The following is a 13023-nucleotide window of genomic DNA, read 5'->3' as shown; positions in this document are numbered from 1 at the left end:
GATTCTTCCCTTTTTGGGAAAAGACAATTGGATGTGCTCTATAGACCTCCAGGATACGTACTACCACATAAAGATGGACAGGCCATCCAGGAGTCATCTGCACTTCCGGCTGGGAGCCAGTCATTACCGGTTTCGAGCTCTGCCCTTTCATCTCACTACAGCCCCAGAGTGTTCACCAAGTGCATGTCAGTAGTCACCGCTCACCTGAGATGTCTAGGATTCCGAGTGTTTCCATATCTAGACGACTGGCTCCTAACTGCCACCACCAAGCATCTACTGCTGGAATCAAGAGACACCACTCTCTCTCTGCTCTCACCTGGGAATCACAATAAATTACAAAAAAATCTGCCTTTTTGCCATCGCAGCGTATCGTGTCTATAGGAGCAGATCTAGACACAATAAACATGATGGCAAAGTCTTAGTTCTAAGACAGCAAGTCTCCCACCTTCTCTCCAAAACAAGAGTACAAGCAAGGACAGTTTTGAAAGTCTTGGGAACCATGGCAGCAGTGATAAGTTTAGTTCCACTAGCACGCATGCACATGAGAATTCTACAGTGGCTACTATTCACTCAGTGGTCTTTGCAGGAACTACCCATGTCTTATCAAATTCTGTTAACAGAGTCCTGCAAGAAGGACCTTTGCTGGTGGCCTCACTCCAGTCATGTGACATTGGGTCAATCCTTTTTATCTCCACAGCCTGTGGCCACAGTAACCACGTATGCCTCCCAGATCAGGGTGGGGCATTATCTGGGAAAGACAGTTCAAGGCACTTGGCAGGATCACAAGGCCCATTTGCACATCAGTATCCCAGAGATGAGAGCAGTGCTTTTGATGTTGCAGGCACTCCAGAACTCTCTCCTGCTGGGTACAATTGCAGTACAGTCAGACATGTCGGTTGTCTGGTACATAAACAAACAAGGAGGGACCAGGTCTTACCCCCTTTGTCTAGAGGCCCTCAGAGTATGTCAGTGGGTGACCTCTTCCCAACGCTTTCTGATAGCAATGCAATTCCCGTGGAAATCCAACATGATAGCAAACAAACTCAGCAGAGCAATTCTCTTGGCGCACAAGTGGTCCCTAAAACAAGAGGTAACAGAGATGATCTTCCAAAAATGGGGCCAGCCTTGCTGTGACCTTTTTGTCACATCCACGAATGCCAAATGCAGCAGCTATTTTGCCCTGATTCCCCATTCCTGGGGAGTCACCAAGGGATGCACTTGTACACGATTGGCCCTCGTGACTTCTTTATGTCTTCCCTTCCTTTCCTCTAATACTCAAGGTTCTCCAGAAAGCCAGCTTGTTGGGAAGCAAGCTGATTCTCATTGCCCCATACTGGCTTCGTCAGATTTGGTTCCCCTTCCTTTGGCCTCATCTTCAGGAGGAGCCGTGAGTTCTGGACCCAGTTCCAGACCTTCTGACTCATATGTCGGGAACGCTTCACCCTTGTCTTCAAATCCTCAAACTGATAGCTTGGCTGCTCCAATTCCAATTATAGCCAGGCTTCCTAACCTCCCTCATTCAGTCAAACATATCTTGATCTCTTCTCATAAGGTCTCAGCGAGAAAATTATACATCAGTAAATGGAAAAGGTTTTCTTCCTGGGCATTGACAAAAAACATTGACCCCTTTTCTGCTCCTATAACTTCTGTTCTCAAATTTCTGGCAAACTTATTTAATGAAGGCACAGCTGCAGGTACCATTCATGTACAGTTAGCAGCAATATCTGATTTCCATATAAGCAATTTCGCCCCTAACTTGATGTCCCACAAATTATGCAAAACCTTCCTGAAGGGTACTAATTTGTTAAGACCATCCATACAAGCCCCTATACCACCAGAGGACCTAAACTTTGTTTTGTCCTGTTTGATTCTTCCCCATTTGAACCTGCATCATCATGTGATCTAACATTTTTTACATGGAAACCAAGTATGTTGATTGCTATCACTTCTGCTAGAAGAGTTTCAGAACTGCAAGCATTATTGATCAAGCCACCATATATGCTTTTTCACAAAGATAGAGTATCCCTTCAAACAAACCCATCCTTCCTGCCAAAAGAATGCTCAGAGTCTAACCTAAATCAGTCCATAGAGTGATCATTTTTTCCCAAACCGTGGCAACAAGGCAAAATATAAGCTTCACCAACTGGTTGTGCTTAGACAATTACGCTTCTACTTACATAGGATAAAGGACTTCAGGAAATCTGGTCGGTTATTTGTGTCATTTTCAGAAGCAAAGAAAGGTGTCCCTGTATCTAAGGTCACACTTTCAAAATGGCTCTCAGATTGTATTATCGTTATATATAATTCTAATAACAAAGTCCTTTCCTTTAAAGTTAAAGATCATTCTACAAGAACCATGGCAACCTCTTCTGCCTTTCGAGTTAGACTGCCACTTACTTGATAGCATTTGTGCTGCTGTGACTTGGGCAACACCTCATACGTTTATCACTCATTACAAAGTGGATTTTGCCTCCAGGGATAGGGCCTCCTTTGTGTCCACTCTCTTGAAGAATATACTCCTGTGAGCCACCCAAGAAATATGGTACTAGGGACGCTGTTCCAACCAGTAAGAATGAAGGAGATATAGGACAACATAACATAAAGAAGTTATGTACTCACCATAATGTTCCATGTTTGTTGTCCATCTCGCCTTCATTCTTACATCCCACCCTCCTTCCCGGGTCTATATTATATCCTCGAACTCTTAAAAAGGCGAATGCTGATTGATCGTACTTATTTTCGTGAAACTGCAAAATATCGAAGTAGCAGAAATCTAATTTTTTCCTAGGGAAAGAATTCGGTTGTCCATTTCTGTTGCTTCGGTATTTTCAGTGTTATGGTGGAAAGTTACCGGTCAGATTCAGGTAAGTGTGCGATTGTGTGGATGTGAGTGTTAGGGTGATTTAGGTGAGTTAGGGTTAGGGCTCGGGTTAGTGTGTGTGCGATTGAGTGGACATGAGGGTTAGGGCGGATTTAAGTGAGTTAGGGTTAGGGAGTGGGTGAGGTGAGTGTGCGATAGTGACGGACCTTAGGGTTAGGGTTTGGGTTAAGGTAAGTGGGTAGTTAGTGGTGTGTGCATAGTTTAGTGTAGGGTTAGGTATCAGATTTTAGGTGTATGTGTGTGGATTTCTGTTTGTTTGGTGTGCTTGTGTTGTGTGTATGTGTTTTGGATCAGCGATTTTTTTCCCTGGGAAAAAAATTGATGATCTGACAGTTCGAGATTGTAAGCTTTCACTTAAATTAGGTCGATCAATCAGCGTTCGCTTTTTTAAGCATTCGATGATATAATATAGACCCTCCTTCCCCCTACATATGGCTCCTGGAGAACAAAGAGGGCAAAGAGATTCTTTCTTTGGCAAGTGTGTCTCTGACCTTCTTCATTGTCTTTATAAGATATATTGGTAGTACCTTAGGTATGTACGGTTATCAGCAAACAAGATCTTGGGAGCTTCACTAGAGCATGATGGGATAGAGATACAGCCACGAGCCAGTGGAAGACCTTGCGCTTTAGTATACGGCCAAGTCAGAACTGAGGATCGGTTCCAAACTCAACCTGTAAGAATGAAGGCGAGATGGACAACAAACATGGAACATTATGGTGAGTACATAACTCCTTTTTTGTTTTCTCCTAAAGACATGGACTGTCTGTATTTCATTCTTTTTCTCTTTGTTTGGCTCTCTCCGCTGCTGATGTGCTTGGCTTTCTTTAGGTACTAGGCTTGCTTTGGGCAGGCCATTGCAGTTCAGCTAGTATCCAGGCACTTGTTTGTGACGTCTTGCACCCAGAGAGTGTTCTCGATGTGCCATCAGTATGGCAGATGGTAGAAGGAACATCATCATAAATTGAGTCTTTCCTGTTTGGGACTTTAAAAATCTAGTGTGGTTGGTGGGGTTCAAGGAAGGAAGGAATACAATTCACAATGGACAAATTAAAACTCATATGTACTGTAGATAAACTTAATGTATAAAATAAACTCTGTCAATCATAAATTTAATGAAGAAGAAAAATGCTTCACAAAAGAAAGCACAGATGTTTATGAGAGATTATAATGATTCATTGAAAAGGGAAAACTAGTTGTATAGGAAAAATATCATGATGTGTCTTCCACTGAGGATGAAAACGCTGCTATTAATAAGAAGCCTTTAACAAACGATAATGTTAATAAAAAAGTAAATAATTTGGCCAATCAGCAACATGATTCAAATATAACCACTAATGAACAACAGTGTTGCCTTTTTAGCATAACCCTGAAAGTCCCAAGGCTAGTCCAGAAAGCAGATAATTCACAGATAAGTCAGATGCTGCAGAGAACAGTTATCAATTCTGGTGCAGAAAGTCCACAAATTCATAGATGGTGCAAGTGTATCAGGAAACCTTGATGGCTTCCAACAAGAGGACTTGGACATAAACGTTTCAGCCAAAACCAAAAGTAAGAAAATACAACAATTACAACAATCAACAAGGGGGCAAGCACAAGGGTCCAGTGGTCCTTTTTAATGTTTAATTAATCATTTAGCATGCTTACTGATAAGGAATGCCTCTTTTTGTGGAGAAATCTGATGTTTATTCCCTCGAGTCACACAAATTTAGTAGAAATTGTTACTGAATTGTGTCTCTACACATGTAAATTACATTAAAGGGTGTTTTTTTAATGAATAAGGAACTGCCAACAGAAGCAGACAGGAATTGTGTATGCCAAGTAATTTTACCCCCCTCCCCCGCTGTATCCAGTGATTTCTGATTTTGAAAAATAGTGTGAAAGTGAAGGATTTATCATATTAACCTAAATCAAGATTTTATAATTTGTCACATAAGAAAAATGAATTGTTCTGTGTCTTAAAGAATGACACCAATTTGGGGATTATAATAGGAGGCCTTTGGTTCTAATGGATACTGTTGAGTGTTTTACAAAAATGACTACATTGCTTTCAGAGGAGAATTTCTATAAACAGTTTATAAGGAGGGACATAGAAAGGGCCTACAGATGCATTAAAAGTTGGTACAGTGAGATAGCCCTGGAAGTACTTATTTCACAGGAACTTATAAGTGATTTGTCTGTACTGAAATAAGGGGTGGATGCATAGCTTTCAACAAATCGGGGGCAAATTTAAACAGAGTTAGAGACAAATCTGGAAATAATCAGGGGCAGTCAGGAATGTTTTTAAACTATGAGCATTACTAAACTGAGACATTGACAAAATAAGAGAATTTGAGTTAGCATACATTTTCTGATTTATTGTCATTATTAAGTGTAATTCACCACCTTTTCTCCAAAAGTCACCAATTTTAGGAGGGATTAAGATGGACAGGGATAAAATTTGAGTTAAATTCAGGGACAGTTGAGACATATGGGCTGTTATATTAGGGGTACCTATGGTATGGTGCATGAGCAGTGTACTGACTTTCTCCTGAGACCAGCTGTGGCAACTGGATGGGGTCAGAATTAAACCATTCAGTTTTATTAAATCAAGAATTAACAAAATTGCACTAATGTATAGAAAAATCACTCAACTTCTGTAGAAAACTAAAAATAACGTACACGTTATAAAGTCTAATATACTTCTGACTATAGATGTCAGTTTTTTGTTTATTGTGATCCCATATGATATGGTCATTAAGTGGTTTGGCCTTATGCTTTTACATAAGGGCAGCATGGATTGCAATGAGATTAGATTGGTGGGTGATTTACTAGAAACCGTGCTTCAAACTATTTTTTGTTATATTTCAGAATGATTATCATCAACAGAATAGTAGTATAGCTATGGGCATCACAATGGCATCCAGCTAGGTAAACCTTGTAATGACTTTTTGTAAAAAGAATCATCATATCAGAAGCATCATATCAAGCAGTGAAATTTTACTGCCATTTTGCAGATGATATTTTTGATATCGAGGGTCTGAAGATGAATTAGTGGATTTATTGAATTTTATGAAAGATACAATTGATTTCTTGCAGTTTGCATCAGATCATGATAAAAGACAGTTTGCAATTTTGGACATGACTGTATAAAATGAGGAATTCAACAGGAAAGGTAAGCACTGTCCCTTGTCTAGGAATTAACTCAGGAACTGCTCACATTCTGTGTGGTTATCATAGACAATGGACCGACAAGAAGTCTCTGGACAGTTAGGTACCTGGTTTCCCCCAAAGCATTTTGTCTTTCAACTTGGAAACCACCATGATGGTGATTTTTTTAACACACAGGCACCTAGTGCAGAACAGCTATGAACCTAGTGTTGTATAAAAGACTCAGCAGGAAAGGAGAACACTGTCCCTTGTCTGGGAAATGATCTCAGCCCCCCTCCCACTTCACTTCTGGACCAACAAGAAGTCTGTGGACAGTATATAAAGAAGAGACAGATCCTATCTTGGTAACTAAAATTAGTTACAAGAATGTAACCAGTTATGTCCTATTGCACAATAGCAGCAGACATCCTGAATGCATGAAAAACAATATTATTAAACGTCAGTGAGTTTGAGTTAATAATCTTACTTCTGTTAAGAAGGCTTGTAATGAATAAATGGTTTCATTGCAAGGTAAGTTTTTACAAAGGGCCTAGCCTTGTAAATTGGTTGCAAAATATGGTGAATGTTTTTCTTTTTTTTAAAAAATATCTTAGTAGTTTGTATAATTAGAGTGGTTTGGCAACAATAATAAAGAAATTAAGAATGCTATTATTTATTAAAAAAAAAATTATTTAGTCTTTTCCTGGTTAGGGGTCGCCACAGCGGATCACCGGTCCGCTTATGATTGGCAGCAGATTTTACAGTGTTGTGTTGCCAGCCCAGTGCCCAACCTTCAGAGAAGGCACACACACACACCTACCTGCATGTCTTTTTTTTCTTTAAAGTTTAGTCATTTGCAGGGAGGACATGCAGACTTTGCACAGAAGGCGTTCCAGCCGAGAATCAAACCGGAAAGCCTCTTGCTGTGAGGCGACAACACTAACCGCTGCACTGCTGTTATTATTTATAACTGGAGATTATTTTCTTTAGAGCAGAATTTGCATTCAAATCTTGATGTCAAACCTATTTTTATTTCAGAAACTATGTGATGGCCCTAATTGTGGGACTGTGCCTGATGATGTACCATTCTCTTGTTGGTAAATAACATTCCAAGATTCTAATGTGATAGTTATGTAGCATCATCATGGCAGATCATAATGAGAGATAGCGCTGCTCTATTATCTGCTACAAAAAAAGCTCAAAATCATCTTTAGACTTCTTGACAGCATTTACAACTATAATGAAAACATTCATAATTTCCTTTTGAGTTTTAACTTCTCCTTAAGAATGATCTGTCATGACTAGATTTTTCCTGACTGTGCCTGTGCGAAGTTTTGGGAAGATTCTCAGTGTGGTTGCAGGGATACTTCGGACAGAAGAAGCTGTACTTCAGACTCTGTCTGGCAGTATGCCCTTCCTTCTTTAATTGACGTTACATATTGTTTGCAAATTTAGCTGTACAGGCTGACATTACTACCTAAATACCCAGTTTTACGACATTGTCCAACATCATAATATACTAGTTCTTAAAGAGGCATCTATTCCTGATAGCATCAGGATGTTAGCACCAAATGACAATAGAGAGGAGCACTTAAAAACAATGTACTTTCTGGTAAGACAGTTGAGGTAAGACCTAAACCAATCCATTTCTTTCTCAGCTTTCCCCCACTTTGAAAGGTTTTTGTGCCTTTGCAGATGATGAAAAATAAAATTGCTGATACTGGATTGTGTTATGAGAGCCATCCGTTGGTCATAATCTACCCTCAGGCAGGATGTACAGTATTTGTTTGTACATTTTGCAGGCTGTGAGATGCATTTAAAACATGCTAGCCAGGAGCAAGCCCTCAGGGCAGTGTATGGAAGGGCAACAGATGCTTGAATGCTTAATAAAAAAAAGGTCCCGTGGCATGTTGTGAATGCAGAAATGCATCAGATAAAATATCAAAACCCTTTCATGAAACCGAGTGATGATATGTAAGCATAAAATAATGTAGGTGTTTCTCACTGGTAAGGACCTTTCTTGACCATATAGTATCTACACCGTGCTAACATTTACAAATATATTCCTTTTATTTCCCAAAATATCAGCTAAATACTTGTCATTGTATTTCTCAAGAAAAATATGATATATCGTATCAATGAAACAGCAACGTAGGATTATACTAAATATATATATTGTGTGTGTGTGTGTGTGTGTGTGTGTATATATATATATATATATATATATATATATATATATATATATATATATATATATACACATTAAACAGATTTTTATTTTACAAGTGGCATAAGGCTTTTAGCTGTCTTTTTTTCCTCACTATGTGATGTATGAATAATGCTGCTCCTGACTGAATAATGGTGTAAGCTCAGTTACTAGGTTTCGTATGTAAATTATTTAACAGTAGCAGAAATTAAAAGCATTTTTTTCTTTCACTCATGTTATTGTGCAGCAGTAGAGATGAACATAGGAAGGTCAATTGAACTGCAAAAGGTCATTCATTACTTGCAGTCACTAAATTGGCAGGGAGACTTGTGACTTGTTTATGACATATTTTTATATCATAGTGGGGTCAAAAATATATCTCTCCACTGCTATGCTTTAAGCATACTGTTATTTTTTTTTTGCCCATAGATTTATCATTGCCTGTCGTTTCCAGCTACAGATGTTCTCAATAAATTTACTGACATTTCCAAGTACAGAGATTGATAAGTCACTGGACTAAATCTGTACAAAGACTCATAATCATTAGTTATATGCATTATAGTGTTGCTAGCTCTTTGTGTAAAAATAATAAAGTGCTGTCCTTTTTGGTCATCTGCTGTGATTTTTGAAGACCCTTGTAATGATTTTTAATGCTTATAGGTGCAGCAGAATGTTCAAAACAGGCCTAGTATGGCTGACTACTAAATATTAAATGAAGCCATATGTTGGAGCTGCCTGAAAAATAAATAAGCAAACAAAACAGTAAATAAAACAATAAAACAATAAATAAAGGTATAAACAACAGAGCTGATCACAGGAGAGTATATAAGGGCCACAACGACACATAGATTTTTTGGCAGTATAAACCATTTTGGTCACATAGTCTGCCTGTTTCCTTATTTACTAGATAGGCTTGCATAGTGCATCACGCATTCCCACAACCTAGATGTCCTTCCATTTCACTGTTGTAGTATTCTTTACAATAGGGATCCTCTGCCAAGGGTGGCCCAGTGTCTGGCCAGTATTATGTCTAAGCCTTTAGGTTGCTTTAAGGTACACTGTATGTCACACGTATGCTTCCCACATATATTGTAGGGCATAAAAGTGATGTCCAGATGTACCATCCTCCAAACTTCTTTGCCGCCAGTCCAAATACCATCTTTTAATCTTCGGTCTGAAAGCTCGAGTCGTTGATAGTTTACCAAGCCATTTCAGATAAGTGCCCCATTGGGGTTTTTGCTCTTATCTTTTCCTTTTTAATTGTTTGCTTGTGGGGTTTCATGTAATCCAGAAAAGGTATATGTCAGTGTGGAAGACATTTTCCCCATAAAGACTGTCAGGAGGAGTGCTTGTTTTGTCTTGGCATTTTCCACGATCGTACATCCTGTTCTATTTGTCAGGCTTTCATCCCAAAGACACTCCATAGTTAGCTTTCTTCTTTGACCCTGTATTTACAAAACCAATGTCTTAAGCTTTAAGAGAAAGACTCTATAGAGGGAACTTCTGCTTTGAGGATCAGCTGTCCATGAAGAAGAAGGCCAAGAAGTCTAGGTCCGATTCTTCCTGTATACTGCCTCTGGCAGATGTTTCTCCCTAGCCTAGTGAAAGCCCGGAGGATTGCCAAGCTCCTCTGTTGGATTCCTCTGTCGTGACCACTTCAGAGGCTGGCATGGATCTGACCTCACGCATGTGTCTGGAGGTTTTGCAGATGTTCATTATGGATGTTCATGGGGAACTGCAGCTGATTATCTCTGAAAGGCGTAGGGCTGTTCCTCAAATTTTGGTTAGAAAGGAACTTCTGACTACGATTGTGGAATGTCATCTGAAGTCTGAACCTTCTAAGTTTTACAGGGCAGACGTCCCTTTGAAAAAGAAACAAAAACCAAAGCATGTTTGTCCTGCTCCTAAGGAACCTCAGAGGGAATGGCATAATTTCACTCAGATTTTATTTAATGCCATTATAGCTTTGAAGCCTCCTCATGGCGTTTCTGTTCCTGAATCATCTTGGTCCTGTACTCCTTCTAAAAAGGCCAAGGGAACAGGATTCCTCTGAGGAACAAGTGGATTAAATGAGGAATCCCTTACTTTTTTATCCCATATTCCTTCTTTTTTAGATTATGGTTCTGAGGAGGGGAAGTACAGTACTCCTAACACTCCATTTTTAGGAAATTTCCTTTGGAGACACAATTTCCAGGATGATGGAATTTTTTAAATGGGATTGTGCCCAGGTTTCTGAGCTGCAGAAGAGGTACTTCAGACTTCTGCAAATGGACTCTCCCAGACCTTCTGCTATCCCTTGTGTTTTGGCTGCTTTATTGGATGCCTTTTCTACTGCGTCTAAGGCTCCATATTCACAACATCTTGCTTCTCAAAAAACTGATAGTTTTTATAGAGTACCTGAGGATTGCATATTCCTATATAGATGTCCTTCAGCTGACCCTTCTGTGGTGTCTGTAGCATCTGACAAGCCATCTCAGATGTTCATCGTGTTTCACTGTTGCAGTCATGACTGTAGGGTTCTCCCCTGCCGGCAGGCAGCCCTCGGTCAGCCAGAATCCCAAAGTCTGGGTCTGGCTTCGGCTGTTCAACCATGCTCCCTGATGTCAGAGCGCCAGGAGTACAAAGCTGACAGCCGACGCCATCTTCTCCAGTCTTTCTTGCCGTGTGGTGATAGCAGTTCGCAAGTGCCGGTCGGCTGACTCCTGACAATTTTTTCTGATAAACTTCAGTCCGAAGATTTTCTTCTCCACTCAAAGCTAAGTACCCTGTTGGGGAAACTTTTTTCTTGCTCCACTCCGATGTCAGTAAAAGTTAATAATTGTATTTCATGTGGGAAGCAAATACCTCATAAGGATTTTCATTCTTACTGTATTCCTTGCTTAGGCCCTGACCACGACGTAGCTAGTTGTCGGTTTTGTGCTAGATTCAATCAACGTACAATTAAGCAAAGGTACGATTTTGCTTTTCATTACTTCGGTAGGTGCTTTAACTACAAAATGTCGTCAGATACGGTTCCGGCTACCGGAGTTCACAAACATCACAAGGATAAAGACAGGCCTCCGAGGTCCAAATCTGATGATAGCGCACAAGCGGAGCCAGCTTCAGGTTCGGCCGTCGTCAGTGAGGCACTTTTGCAGCCCCTGTCATCGGCCATTTCAGAACCGATGGCCGAAACGGACTCTCATGAGGAGCCAAACAGGCCTTTAAATATTTCTATTGCAGGACCTTCGGACAATGCTCCTTCGGATGGGTCCAGAGCCGCTGTGTAGGTACCGGCTTCCAAAGGGGTTTTCAGGCCTACTCAGCTTCTAATAAAGGCAAAGCCAAAGACAAAGGCAAAGACTCCTTCTAAATCAAAGACTGCAACACAGGCCTCTTCTGAACCGGCTCCCAAGTCACAGAAACAGTTACTCAAGATGGCAGAGGATTTACTTACTATGATTAGGGGTTCACATCCCCCTCCAGATAAAAGGCCAAGGCAGGATGTTTATTATGATTCCTCTGATCAGGCTTCTGTTTCCTCAGTTTCTTCTTCTGACCAAGAATATTCTTTCCCTCCTTATGAGGATTCTGATGCTGAGGAATCCATTCCTTCAGCTTCTCCCCTGAGGATTTCTCTTTTGGGGAAACTTTGCATGAAATGAGGGAACATTTCCACTGGGAAGGACAGGAGTATTCGGAATCTAAGAAAAGACTGAGGGATTTTCTTCTTCTTCCCCAACATAGACCCCTGGCTATTCCTCCTGTTTTGGATATTGTGGATGATGCCTTTTCAGAGGCTAACAACCCCTGACTCTTTTCCTCCTGCTCCTGTTAAGCCTGATAGATATTACAGGGTTCCTGATTCCCACCAGTTTTTATACAAGAACCCTTCTGCTGACCCTGAAACCATTTCTCAGGGTCCTAAGGGAGTTAAGGCCGCTTCTGCCAAAAATCCCATTCCTACTGAAAAGGATTCTCGATCCTTAGAAAGATGGGGCAAAAAGGTGTACACTTCTGCTACTTTGTCCATTAGGGCTTTAAACTGTCAGTTTCATATGCTGAAATACCAGTAATTTCTCTTGTCTGTTTTAAAACAAAAGCTTACTTCCATTTCTGCCTGTGCAGATGATAAGGAATTACATGACTTATTGCACGCCACTGAACAAGTTGGGAAGCATGGTTTACACTGTGGATTTGATGCCTTGGAGGCTTCTTGTAGGGCTGCGGCCTCTGGCACAGTCATTAGAAGGCATGCATGGCTAAAGGAACAAAATTTGCCTGAACAAGTAAAGGCTAAATTATTGGATGCTCCTGTTCAGCATAATGTTTTGTTTGAATCAAAAGCTGAAGAGGTGATTAAAAAGATGGAGGATAAGGTGAAATCCATGCAAACAGTTAAAGATTTCTTACAAGTACAGCCACCTAGATTTAGCAGGTATTGGCCTTCAAAAAAGTGGTCCTTTCCCACTTCAGACAGGCCTCAGAGGGGTAGATATAGATGCTCCAGAGGAAGGCCTCAAACACAAGCTTCTTATAGACCAAGACAGTGGACTGCTTCCCCTAGGGAGGAGAGGACAGGTCACAAACCCAAAGGAAACAAACTCAATGACTCCTCTGTTGGGCTACAGGAACTTCTTGCCTGGAAGCCCCTCTCGGAGGAAAACTCTCTTTTTTTATCAAAATTGGACTCAAATAACCCAAGACAAGTGGGTTTTGGATGTGGTTTTAAGAGGTTACAAATTCCATTTTCATACCTTGCCAAGGCCAAGCGGATGGCCAGACCTTCCAAAACATCAATGGACGGAGGCCTTAAACCAGGTGGAAGCT

The sequence above is a fragment of the Protopterus annectens genome, chromosome 9.part0 (genome assembly GCF_019279795.1).
Source record: "Protopterus annectens isolate FY-2018-M chromosome 9.part0, PAN1.0, whole genome shotgun sequence".
NCBI classification, from domain to species: Eukaryota; Metazoa; Chordata; order Ceratodontiformes; family Protopteridae; genus Protopterus; species Protopterus annectens.
This window is presented reverse-complemented; position numbering follows the sequence as displayed.